This window comes from Zea mays, chromosome 1 (assembly GCF_902167145.1).
Source record: "Zea mays cultivar B73 chromosome 1, Zm-B73-REFERENCE-NAM-5.0, whole genome shotgun sequence".
Lineage (NCBI taxonomy): Eukaryota > Viridiplantae > Streptophyta > Magnoliopsida > Poales > Poaceae > Zea > Zea mays.
Window position 1 is genome coordinate 53100655 of NC_050096.1, and position 12809 is coordinate 53113463.

The window sequence follows — 12809 nt, forward strand, 5'->3', positions numbered from 1 at the left end:
CCCATAACATCCATTCTTATACATATGTATGGTTATGATTAGAACGTGAGGAAGAAATCGAAGTTACCGAAGAGGAGACACCACCACCTTCGGAGTCTCAGGCCGGGAATCATTTCTACTTTGACATCTGTGGATCTGAGCCTGATTCACCTGTGAACGAAGGCAAGCCCCGGTGCATGCAACCCCTTTCCTTGTGTTTTAAATACTTTTTGCACACTTAAGTCTAGTGAAATGTGCATTAGGTTCATAGGAGTTACTTGGAACCCTTTGATGCATTACTTTCCTTGATATCCATACCTTTATAGATACTTCTGTGAAGTATCAAAAATATGATTTACAAAAATGCTTAGCCTTGCTTAGATCTTGTGGATAGAAGTTGTCCTCAATTTAACCATGGAGAGGATGGCTTCTACCTGCAAGAATATTTTCATTTGGAGCAATAGTGGGATCTTACTGCAAAGTTCCCTGTGATGCTCTTTCATCCTCAGGAACAGACACATTCCTAAGGATGGAAATACTTAAATTGAAACTTGGGGTAGGAACAAGTGATGTTCTACCCAGGTTGGTTAAGGATTAACGCGTATGTAGGTGTGCTGACCGAGGACCCTTTAACTGGTCACATGCCTCGTCATGGGTAAGCCTTGCCTCAGGCAGGCTAAGGCCGGAATAAGATAACACGAGATGGGCGTGGAGCGGTGGCGAGAGTAGCGTGTACCCTCCGTGGCAAGAGGCTGGACGGTGGTGTATCTGTGCTCTCGGTCTGCGTGAACCTGATCCAGTCTTAAGAACCCCGATGGCGGGTTGACATATGCAAGGGTTAAGTGCTACATATGTCGTGTGATTGGAGATCCTCAACTGAGTATAATCGATTCGGATCGCCGTACCTTCGCGGTTATGAAGACTTGGTCACTTCCCTGCAACCTAGAGTCAGAATGTGAACACTATGGATAAAACTAATGTTGTCTTGTTTTGATGTGAAATTAGACTAGATGCAAATAGAGTCTATTAATACTTAAGATGGCATTAAAAGATGGAAAGTAAGGACTCACTTTAGTAAGCTTCTTCTGCAAAACTATAAGTTGATTTTTGCTAAAGCCTCTCCTTGACTCCTATTTATCCAGCATACCCTTGAGAGTCTTTTCCTTAGTCGGGTAAGACTTGCTTAGTATTCCATACTCAGGGTTTATCCCTTTGTTGTTTTTAGGTGAGGAAGCGACAAACTTTTGTTGCTTTTGCTCCAAGGTGGTACCAAACGAGGAAAAACAAGACTGAAGTGCGGGAGGACTCGGTCCTCCACTTAGGATCTTTTGTTTATTAAACTTATCGGGAGGAGTTTGTGCCTCCCTGGTTTGTATAATACTACTCTGCACTCACTATTAGCTCTGGTCTGTAATAACATAACTCAAGCTTGCTTTTGAAATAAATGTAAGTTTATGTAATTGCTTCCGCATGTCTTTATCTCTGATGTTCTGTAATGTCTGCAAGACGGGTGATACGTTCCTGATGAGGTAAGGAAAGATACCGAGCTTGTCAAGTAGTTCAGGGGCACCTACAGGGTTGTCTGAGGTCCGTTGGACAAGGACAACTGTAGGTGGGCCTAATTACTTGGGAGGTTCTGTCACAGCTGGTATCGGAGCGTAGCCCTTCTTTGCAGATATTATGAGGCATCTTCAAAAGGACTTTCCAAAGTCTTACCTAAAAATTCTTTTCTCTTCTTACCTAAGTATTCTGAAGAGTCTATTTTAAAGACCAGATAGGAAGAGTGCAACATATAGAAGGTTGAATCGACTAAGGTTGATTCTGTAATTATACATGCATCATGCTAAGAATCTTATTAATAACATTTTCCCCCTTAGAAAAGATGTCGCCACGCACCAGGCTAACGGCACGCAAGTCTACGGGACCAATTGGGGTGCCTCGGCATCAATTGGCTCCCCGACATGAAAGCAGCAGCAGTGGAAGTAACGACCCCATCGGAGATCTTGAAGCCCGTGTGAGTCGACTTCAAGCAGCGCTGCAACATAGAACTGATGCTTGGGTCGCCGACGGGGATAGAATCAATGAACTGAGAAGGGACATCCGACACTTGCAGGATCAGCTCGCTGATCGAGACTTAGCACTTGACTGGGCTGTACAGTCTCGTTTGCTAATGTGTGCTAAGGAAGCAAGGGCTCAGGCCCGAATTAAAGAACTTAGCTCGACTGTCGATGACCTGCAAGTTTACTGCAATACGTTGCATGAGGAAGTCCATATACTATACTCACAATTACACCCAAGTGAGCCTGCACACCCTGCTGAGGCTGAAGCCGGACCATCTCACGTTGCGGGACGTGCGCTGGGTGGGGAGTTAGACCTTTTTGAGCCTCCTCCTTCTTTGAGGTTGGTTGATGTCTGGACTCCCACACCTGACGATGAGGCCGCCAAGACTAATGGCAAGCAGGAATAATGGTGTAATAGAGGTAGAGTAGTGTATTGTAGGGTATTGTAGGGTGTACTGTTGTATAATAGGTTGAACTTTTGTATAATGGGTCATGTATCCTGTTATGTAATATCGAGTCTGTATCATTACTTTTTATAGTAATGTAAAATGGAAGGTTTTCTCTGGCACATTATGTTTACTTCAAATGTTTTTGCCACAGATGCCGACCAGGACTCGAGGACAGGACGCAGCAGGAACTTCTGGGGGACGGGATGTTACCCCAAACCCACCTCCAGTTCCTCCCACGTTAGCCGAGGCGATTGCCGCCTTGGTGAATGCCACCGCAGACAATACCTGCTTCCTTAGGGAAATGGCGGGTCAGCAGCAATTCCAGCAGCAGGCGGGAAGAGGTTATCCGCAAGGCCCCCGTGAGACCACCTATCTGGATTTCTCGGAAACCCGTCCACCCCTATTCGTCAAAGCTGAAGATCCCCTAGAAGCTGATGAGTGGATTCGGGTTATTGAACAAAAGTTTGGTCTTCTCCGTTGCTCAGAGACGCAGAAGCCGTTGTTTGCCGCACAACAACTCCGTGGTCCTGCCAGTACCTGGTGGGGAAATTTCGTGGCTATTCAACCTGTCAACCATCAAGTCACCTGGGATGAGTTTAAAGCAGCCTTCCGTGAACACTATATCCCCGAAGGAGTGCTGCATATGAAACAAGAGGAATTTATGAAGTTACAACAAGGTGGAGATACCGTCAACCAATATCTCAACAAATTCAATCATCTGTCGCAGTATGCCATCGACCAGGTGAATACAGATTTAAAGAAGAAGAACTGTTTTATGCGGGGACTGAATGATCGGCTACAAAGGAAAATGGCCACATGCATAGACCTCACGTATGGAAAGGCTGTCAGCACAGCCTTATCTGTTGAAGCCAAGTACACAAATTCTGGGAAGAATAAGGGATTCGGTGGTGAGAGGCCTAATCAGGGCCAGGCGAAGAAGCAACGGTTTGTGATTCGACCCTCAAACCAAAATCGTACTTTTTCTCGTCCACCCTCATTTCCCTTCAAACATCCATTCATTATCCGCCCCAACAATGCCCCCACTACCCCAAAACAGCCGGGTGCCCCAGGCACTCGATTCCCTGCCTTGCCTAGTTCTTCAACTGGGTGTTTTAATTGCGGCAAGTCGGGACACTTCATCAACGACTGCCCATATCCTAGGCAAAATCAATCTAATGCTTCGCAAGGATCTGGGAAATCAACTCAGCCTAAAGGAAATGCTGTGGGGAAAAATACAAGGAAGACAGGGCGTGTATATTACACTCAAGTGGCTACTACACCGGAAGGAGAGCCGGTGATGATGGGTACGTTTCCCGTGGCCAGTCACCCAGCAATTATTCTTTTTGATTCTGGTGCTTCACATACATTCATTAGCAAGACATTTGTGGAGCAACATCATATTGCATACCATGAATCGAAAGAGGGATTTAAAATTCATTCACCTGGGGGACACATTTATACTAGGGAAGTGGCCTATGGAGTGCCAATAACAATGGCCGGACGGAACTTTCCTGCTAACATGATTGTTTTGAAGGGCCAGGATATAGATGTAATCTTGGGTATGAATTGGTTAACCCAACACAAGGCAATTCTCAACACTGAACTTAGAACCGTCAGGTTGAGCTATAACCAAGAAGAGATTCTTTTGACTCTCCCCGCAACCAATCGAGCCAAAGCTTCTGGTAGAGTCTATGAAGCCATTGTACCGGAGATCAAGAACATTCCGGTAGTATGTGAGTTTCTAGATGTATTTCCAGAAGATTTGCCTGGACTGTCCCCTGAAAGAGATGTAGAATTCGTAATTGAGCTAAAGCCCGGTACGGCTCCCATCTCCCGAAGATCGTACCGTATGCCCCCTAATGAATTGGCGGAATTGAAAATTCAATTACAAGATCTACTGAATAAGGGATTCATCCGGCCAAGCTCGTCCCCATGGGGTTGCCCCGCCATTTTTGTTAAGAAGGATCAAACCTTGCGAATGTGCGTGGATTATCGACCCCTAAATGAGGTCACTATCAAGAATAAGTACCCTCTCCCAAGGATCGACATCTTATTTGATCAACTGACTGGGGCAAGGGTATTTTCCAAAATTGATCTCAGGTCGGGCTATCATCAAATCCGTATTCGGCCCGAGGATATACCGAAGACCGCGTTTACTACGCGGTATGGATTGTTTGAATACCTGGTAATGTCTTTCGGGCTCACAAATGCTCCTGTCCATTTCACTTATTTGATGAACTCGGTGTTCATGCCCGAATTGGATAAGTTCGTGGTAGTCTTCATCGACGATATCTTAATATATTCTAAGAATGAAGAGGACCATGCTCAGCATTTACGGATTGTATTGACGCGCCTCAGGGAACATCAGCTATATGCCAAGTTCAGTAAGTGCGCGTTCTGGCTGGAAGAGATTCAATTTTTGGGGCACGTGTTATCGGCTAAAGGAATTGCGGTAGATCCTAGCAAGGTCAAAGATATTCTGGAGTGGAAACCCCCAACAACCGTTCACCAAGTCCGGAGTTTTCTTGGACTAGCTGGGTATTATTGCAGATTCATACCAGATTTTTCTAAGCTTGTGAAGCCAATCACAAGTTTATTGAAGAATGACATTAAGTTCAATTGGTCTTCTAAGTGTAATGAAGCCTTTGAGCAACTGAAGACACTATTGACCACTGCTCCGGTATTGGCTCAACCGGACATCACTAAGCCTTTTGATGTATATTGTGATGCATCTGACAGTGGGCTCGGCTGTGTACTGATGCAAGAGGGCCGAGTGATTGCGTATGCTTCAAGGCAGTTGCGCCGAGATGAGGAGCATTATCCAACTCATGATCTGGAGCTAGCTGCTGTGGTTCATGCCCTAAAGATTTGGCGTCACTATCTGCTGGGTAATATCTGTCACATATATACAGATCATAAAAGTTTGAAGTACATTTTCACCCAGTCAAAATTAAATATGAGGCAAAGAAGATGGCTTGAGCTCATCAAAGACTATGAACTGGAGATCCATTATCACCCAGGCAAAGCCAATGTGGTGGCAGATGCATTGAGTCGTAAGACTTCCTGCCACTGTCTTATGGCGAAGACCTCCGAGAACACTTTGTGTTAAGAAATGGAAAAGTTAAACCTGGGGATCATCCAACAAGGGACTTTGAATCAACTAAAGCTTGAGTCAATCATTTTGCAAAGGATAATTGATGCTCAAAAGGATAATCTGGGTATGAAGCACATACGAGAGAAAATAAAGGCTGGAGTAGCCAAGTGTTTCAAGGAAGACGATCAAGGTGTGATATGGTTTAAAAACCGCATAGTAGTGCCAAAGAACGAAGAACTCCGCCAGCAAATTCTTGATGAAGCACATCTTAGTCGTTATTCTATTCATCCCGGAAGCACTAAGATGTATCAAGACTTAAAGCAACATTATTGGTGGACGAAGATGAAAATCGAAATTGCACGCTATGTGGCTAAGTGTGACACTTGTAGACGTGTCAAGGCCATACACATGAAAACTGCTGGTCCATTACAATCCTTGCCAATCCCAACATGGAAATGGGAAGATATCAGTATGGACTTTATTGTAGGACTGCCCAGGATGATAAAAGGGTATGATTCTATTTGGGTTATCGTTGATCGACTCACAAAGATTGCCCACTTCTTACCCGTCAGAGCCAAATATACAGTAGCCACTTATGCAGCATTATATATCAGCCGTATTCTCAGTTTACATGGTATTCCAAAGACCATAGTGTCGGATCGTGGACCTCAGTTCGTATCCAAATTTTGGGAAGAACTTCATAAATCCTTGGGTACCAAATTGCTCCACAGTTCGGCCTATCATCCTTAAACCAGTGGACAAACTGAGAGAGTTAATCAGATACTTGAGGATATGCTGCGGGCATGTGTCCTGGACTTCTCGCAAAAATGGGATGAATGTTTGCCCCTAGCAGAGTTTTCATACAATAACAGTTATCAAGAAAGTATCAAGATGGCACCTTTTGAAGCTTTGTATGGGCGACGGTGTCGAACTCCGCTAAATTGGTCTGAACCTGGAGAAAGATATTTCTTTAGGCCTGATATGGTGAAAGAGGTCGAAGAAAAGGTTCAGAGAATTATTCATAATATGAAGAAAGCTCAGACTCGACAAAAGAGTTATGCAGACCGACGACGACAACCCTTATGCTTTCTGGTAGACGATTATGTCTACTTAAAAGTTTCACCAATGAAGGGTGTATCGCGTTTCGGGGTAAAAGGGAAACTTGCACCCAGATACATTGGTCCATTCTTGGTACTTGAGCAATGTGGACCAGTGGCATACCGACTTCAGCTCCCCGAAACATTGTCTGCTGTGCACAATGTGTTCCACGTGTCACAATTGAAGAAGTGTCTTCGGGTTCCTGATCGCACCGTTGAAGTGACTGATGTTGTCATGGAACCAGATTTAACGTACTCGGAACATCCTATTCGAGTTCTGGATCAAAAGGACAGGGTCACCCGAAGAAAGACTCTCAAATTCTACAAGATACAGTGGAACCAGCATTCTGAAGATGAGGCTACATGGGAAACCCAAGACTTCTTAAATAAGAATTTCCCAGGCTTTCTAGCCTCATGTAAATTGTAAAACCGGTATAGTTGTTGTAATAAAGAAGTAACCCCCACATCACCCCTGCCTTGTACCAAAATTAACGAAATAAAAATGTGATGCGTTTCCTTTACCATTACTTACCCTAGGACTTTTAATCTCGGGACGAGATTCTTTTATGGGGGGAAGGATGTAACACCCCTGGTGTTACTATAACTAAAACTTGAGCATGGCATCATAAGCATTGGCATTGCATATGTTTGACACACCTAGAGTGCATTCACTAGGCAAAAATTTCAAACAAGTTGTATTGTTTTAAGTGTTTTGCAAATAGAACCCTGGTTAAGGAACTTAACCCTAAATAGGGATTATAGGGGTAAAACCTAACCCAAGTTAAGAAAACCCAAAGACTTTAGGGTAAAAGTCATAAAATGACCCTAAGAATAAACTTGAATCACTTTTATACCCCTGGGATACCAGAAACCCTAATTGGAACCCTGGAAAACCCTGAAACCAAACCCTAGGGGCTTATGTGCAAAATTAGTCCACCTTTGGACTAAAGTGCAAAAACCAAGCCAAATAAGTATCTTAAGTCCTTTGGTTCACAAATATGTGGACTTGAAAGCCAAACCCTAAGTTTTGGACTCATTTGCAAAAAGGACCTTGATTTTGATTCCTATGCTAAGTCTGAAAACAGGGTTGTAGGCCCAACTTTGGGGCTGTGTAGCTTTCAAAATAGTGAGAATTCATGATAGGTGACCACATCAAAGTTGAAGATCAATCATAGGGGAACAACTTTGTTTAAGGGTTCAAACCATGATCCTATGAGAAATCTGGAGAAAATCGACCCTCAACTCCGGCTGTCAGGTGCTCTGAATGAGGATTGCCATGGTACAGTAGACCCGAGTGGATCAGGTTGCCAGCGCGGCGGGCTCGTCGCTGGTAAGTCGTCGCCGGTGGTCGATCCGTTGCTGTGATTCGTGCGGACCGTGTGGATAACGCTTGGAGGTCACCGCCGGGGATAAACTTCAGCCATTAAACAACTCCAGCCACCGTACCATCGTTACCGCGGCGGATGTGGATATGTTCACCGTCGATCGCCGCCTTCCGGCCGTGCGCCGCGTGGCTCAACTCTTTTACCGTGTCGCCGTGACCTCCTCTGAAGTCTCCGTGGCTCACCGGAGTTACTGCCACGCCGTTGGCCACGAACTCACGCGGCCAGTGTTTCTTCTTCACCTCCGACCGCCGCGTGTCTCGTCCAAATTCGTGACCACCGCCCATCCTTCCTATAAATTGAGCCCGTGTCCAGCTCCGTGGGGTAGTTCGCTAGCTAACCACCGCTAATCAGCCACAATCATCCACTCATCTGCTCGAATTCGGAATTTCCCCCAACCTCGCTCTCCGCCACCGTGAAACAAGTCTCACCGTGGCCAGCCCAAATTAGGTCAGTTCACGTTGCTCTGTTGCTTGTTCTAACATTCTCGTGTGTCCTTGATGCTTTCCAAACCATCCAATTAAATTTAACTGCCATGAATTGATTGGAACACGAACACCTATCCGCGCCGTGCACTGTCCTCGCGGGCAGAGCTTGGCAGATCACCAAGTATGAAATTGATTGGGGGGAATGAGTCCTTAGGACTTGAATTTGGTGTCTGCTGCTCAAAAACCCTAGCCGTTGCCCCTTCTGGCCGGTCTGCTTGCTCGTCGGAGCACGGCGGTGCGCGAGCGCCGTCGTGGACTTCCAATCGGAAATAGAAAGAAACGCAGGGGCCTTTTTGTGATCGGTCAGCGACACACAGGAATAGTGAAAGGGCTCGTTCGCTGTTAGATAAAGACGCGGGGGTCGTTCTGCAAAACCGCCAGGGCGCGGGGCGAGCGGGCGCCTTTTTCCTCCCTGGACCTGGGCCGCTGGGCTGAATCCGGCCCAGTTCTGTTTAACCCTTTTCCTTTTCTTTTTCAGGAAAACTTTAGAAATGTGTAGAAAAATGTAGAAAAATGCTAAAATTGTAAAATTAATTTTCCTAGGCTTGTTATTTTCCTTAGAATTTAGTAAAAATAAGTTTGTGATTTTTAGTGTAAGTAAGAAATTTTAGGGTATTTAAAGTGGTTAAAAATGTTGGTTATAGATTTTTAGAAAACAAATGGTAATTCCTAAAATGCCCAAAATTTTTATATGAGTGTTATATAATATTTAGAAGCCTTGGGTAAAGTTTGAATTGATTTGGACCTTGTTTGATCACCAAACCCCAAAACACCCCCCCTCACTACCGGAATCAACCTCTTCGCCGAGTGCCGGAAGCACTCGGCGAAGCCTTAAAAACACTCGGCAAAGGCTTTGCCGAGTGTAACACTCGGCAAAGAAGGCTCGGCAAACAGTACATCGGCAAAGACTTCTTTGCCGAGTACTTTTTTTCGGGCACTCGGCAAAGATCTTTGCCGAGTGTCAGGGTGCACTCGGCAAAGAAAAGCGACCGTTACGGCGCCGGTTGACGGAGACGGCGGCTTTGCCGAGTGTCAACGGTGACACTCGGCAAAGAAAATATCTTTGCCGAGTGTCCTCCTGGCAGCACTCGGCAAAGCCGCCTTCTTTGCCGAGTGCCACTTGGGACACTCGGCAAAGAGCCCGCCAGGGAGGGTCCCCATGTCAGGCTCTTTGCCGAGTGTCCCAACTGGCACTCGGCAAAGCCGACCTCTTTGTCGAGTGCCACTTGGGACACTCGGCAAAGAGCCCGCCAGGGAGGGTCCCCATGTCAGGCTCTTTGCCGAGTGTCCCAACTGGCACTCGGCAAAGCCGACCTCTTTGCCGAGTGCCAGCGACACAACACTCGGCAAAGAACCTAAGCCGGTGCCCAGGTCTGTGCTCTTTGCCGAGTGTTTTGACCCAGACACTCGGCAAAGAGCCTCTTTGCCGAGTGTTACACTCGGCAAAGTGACCAGTATGTACCTTTTTTATTTGTTTTTTGTTTTCCATCCACACAAACAGAAGATATCACATATATATCACATATATACATCACAGATATCATCAGAGACATAAATAGCCAACACAAACATAAAACCGTGACCACAAACATAAATATCCATCACAAACATAAGTGTTCAACACAAACATAAGTCTCAAACGTCGCAAGCTCTCACATAAGTATCAAACAGAAACATAAGTATTATACATAAGTTGTGAAGTCTAAAACAACGACTCATGGAGGTGGGCGGTTTGGTCGGGGTTGCGTTGGGCTGAACCCTTCCGGAGGGTTGTTGGATGCCGCCCCAGATTGGCCCTGCACAAAGAAGAGATAGCATGTGTTATACCAGATGCATTACAAACATCTAACTACAATTTTGGTACTCACAGGAGTGTGGAAGAGAGTAGGGTCAACTGGGGGGAACAATGGAGGTGGCGGAGCGATGCCCTGTGCGGCGCCAAGGCTCTGCATGTACTGGAACATCTCCGCCATCCTCTGATCAGCCGCCGCCCGCTCTGCCATTATCCTCGCCTCCATCTCTTCTAGTTGGGTCTGTAATATTACAAGCCAACGTTATAGTAACTCAAAGACTAGGTATATAACTAAAGGAAGGACGAGTTACAGAAGCACTAACCTCGAGTTGTGAAATGCGATGCTGTGAGCTGTCGTGCCGAGGTCGAATGGCTGGGCTCGAGCCAGTGCTCCTTGCTCTCACCTGAGACAGAGTGGGAGTGGAGGACGAGTCGATTGCCCCGTCGGCAATCCAGTACCGCCCATGTCTCTTGCCTCCTCCGACCCTCATGAGCACATCGGGGTCGATAGGCTCGGTGCTCGGATCATAGTCTGGGCCATGGACCTCCTGCGCCATGGCGGTGTAGTCATGGAGGCGGTTGTAGACGGCGGGGTTGGTGTAGGCCTCGGGCCCGTCATCCGGGTTGTAGGTGACGTCGGACGTCGCCTTACCCTTATGGGCCATAGCATAGGCCGAGAAGGTGGAACAAGGCCTGCCACCATGTGACGCCGACTGCAACGAAAACCAACGAGATAGTTAGAAATAATATCTAACTTAGTGCTATATATCGAAATAAAAAGGTGGCGTACCCATGCTTCGGCATATTGGCCCAGGCTCCGGCTGCCTTGGTGGTGCGAGGGCCCTTGCATCTGCAAACGCCGTTCCCGGCTAGCTGTGTGCACCTCGTCCCACTCAGCCGAACACCACCTATCCACCATCTGCTCCCAGCAGAGAGGATGTGCGGCGCACCAATGTGGAATCACCTGCAAAGTAAACACATAAAGTGCATATCAGAAGATAAAATAAAATTCATGCATGGAGTACTGGTACCAAACATGCATGACTTTACCTGCATGTACTGCTCCCTGGTCAACGACATGGTTCGGGCTTGAGGTTTGGTCACCTTATCCCCAAGGACGGAGCCGTGGTAGGTGATGATGGCCTGGATGCGGGCCTCATAGTGCATGTCCACGACGAGCTTCTTACAGCACGTGGTGGCCACCACATCCGCCCTAGCCTCGTATCCAGCATCGCATCTGAAGAAATCCTGCATACAAAAACGATGTATCCATACATTATTTCAAGAATTTGCAACGAATGCGACATATTTTATATTATACTAAGACTTACCCACAGCTCTTGCTTCACCCGCTCTGCCTTGTTATTGAATTCCCTGCCGTCCCGGTCTACTGCATCGGGGGCGACGGCGTAGTGGTCGAAGGTGAAGGCTGGGCCCGTCACTCCGGCGTACTCCACAAGTCCAGGGAAGTGTTCCCTGCACAGCAGGCCGAGGATGTTGTTGGGGGGGCGACGATGACCCCCAGCATAATCCAAAACCGTCCAAGACCTGTCCAAGTGATAAATAAAAAGTATTAGTTTATATTATGATTTTGAACACATAATATGAACAAGAATGAAGAACATAAAGTTACATACCTCTCCCCTTCCGGCCGAATCAACGGCCGTCTGTCCCGAAGTATGGGACGCGGCGGGAGACTCGCGGGGCCTCGCAGGTAGATGCTCCTCGAACTAGAGCCGCCTGAACCTGAGGCGTCCTGCTGCTGGTCGTCGTCGTCCTGCTGGTCGTCGTCGTCCTGAGGCGCCGGCTGCTGCTGCGCTGCCTGCTCTGCCTCCTGCTGCTGCGCTGCCTGCTCTGCATCGTCCGCCGTCCTACTCCTCCTCCCCCTCCTCCTCCTCAGGAAACCGCCCACCATATTTGTCCAACAACCTGCAATTAAGAGTAAACAAATAAGCACATATAAAAAGATGTATTTAAAAACAGGTGCGAAATAAAAAGTCATATAGCATTACATCGATTAAAAATAATCTTCATATGTGTCGGGGTTAGCCGGATCAAAACTCTCATCATCACTATCAAGCATTTCAATCTCAACACCATCGGAAGACGCAACCTCATCATTACCTTCAAGGATTACTAAGTCATTATCATTTTGCACCTCATCATCCTCCTCATCAACAACCATTTCAATATCTACGTCCATTCCGATAGCTTCTGTTAAGTCTATCTCAAATCGCCCTTCTAGCCCATCTTCTTGGAAGAACTCTCCATCATATGTGTCCGGGTCTAAGTTGTAATCTTCATCGTTAGGAACAGGTAACCTCCCATGCGGCGATACCTTATACACAACATCCCAACCCTTAAGATGTTCTTTCGTTTGACACGCATATGGGAGATAATACACTTGTGTGGCCTGTTGGGCCACGATATAGACATCGTCTCCTGCTAAGGTGGAATCTTGTCGAATT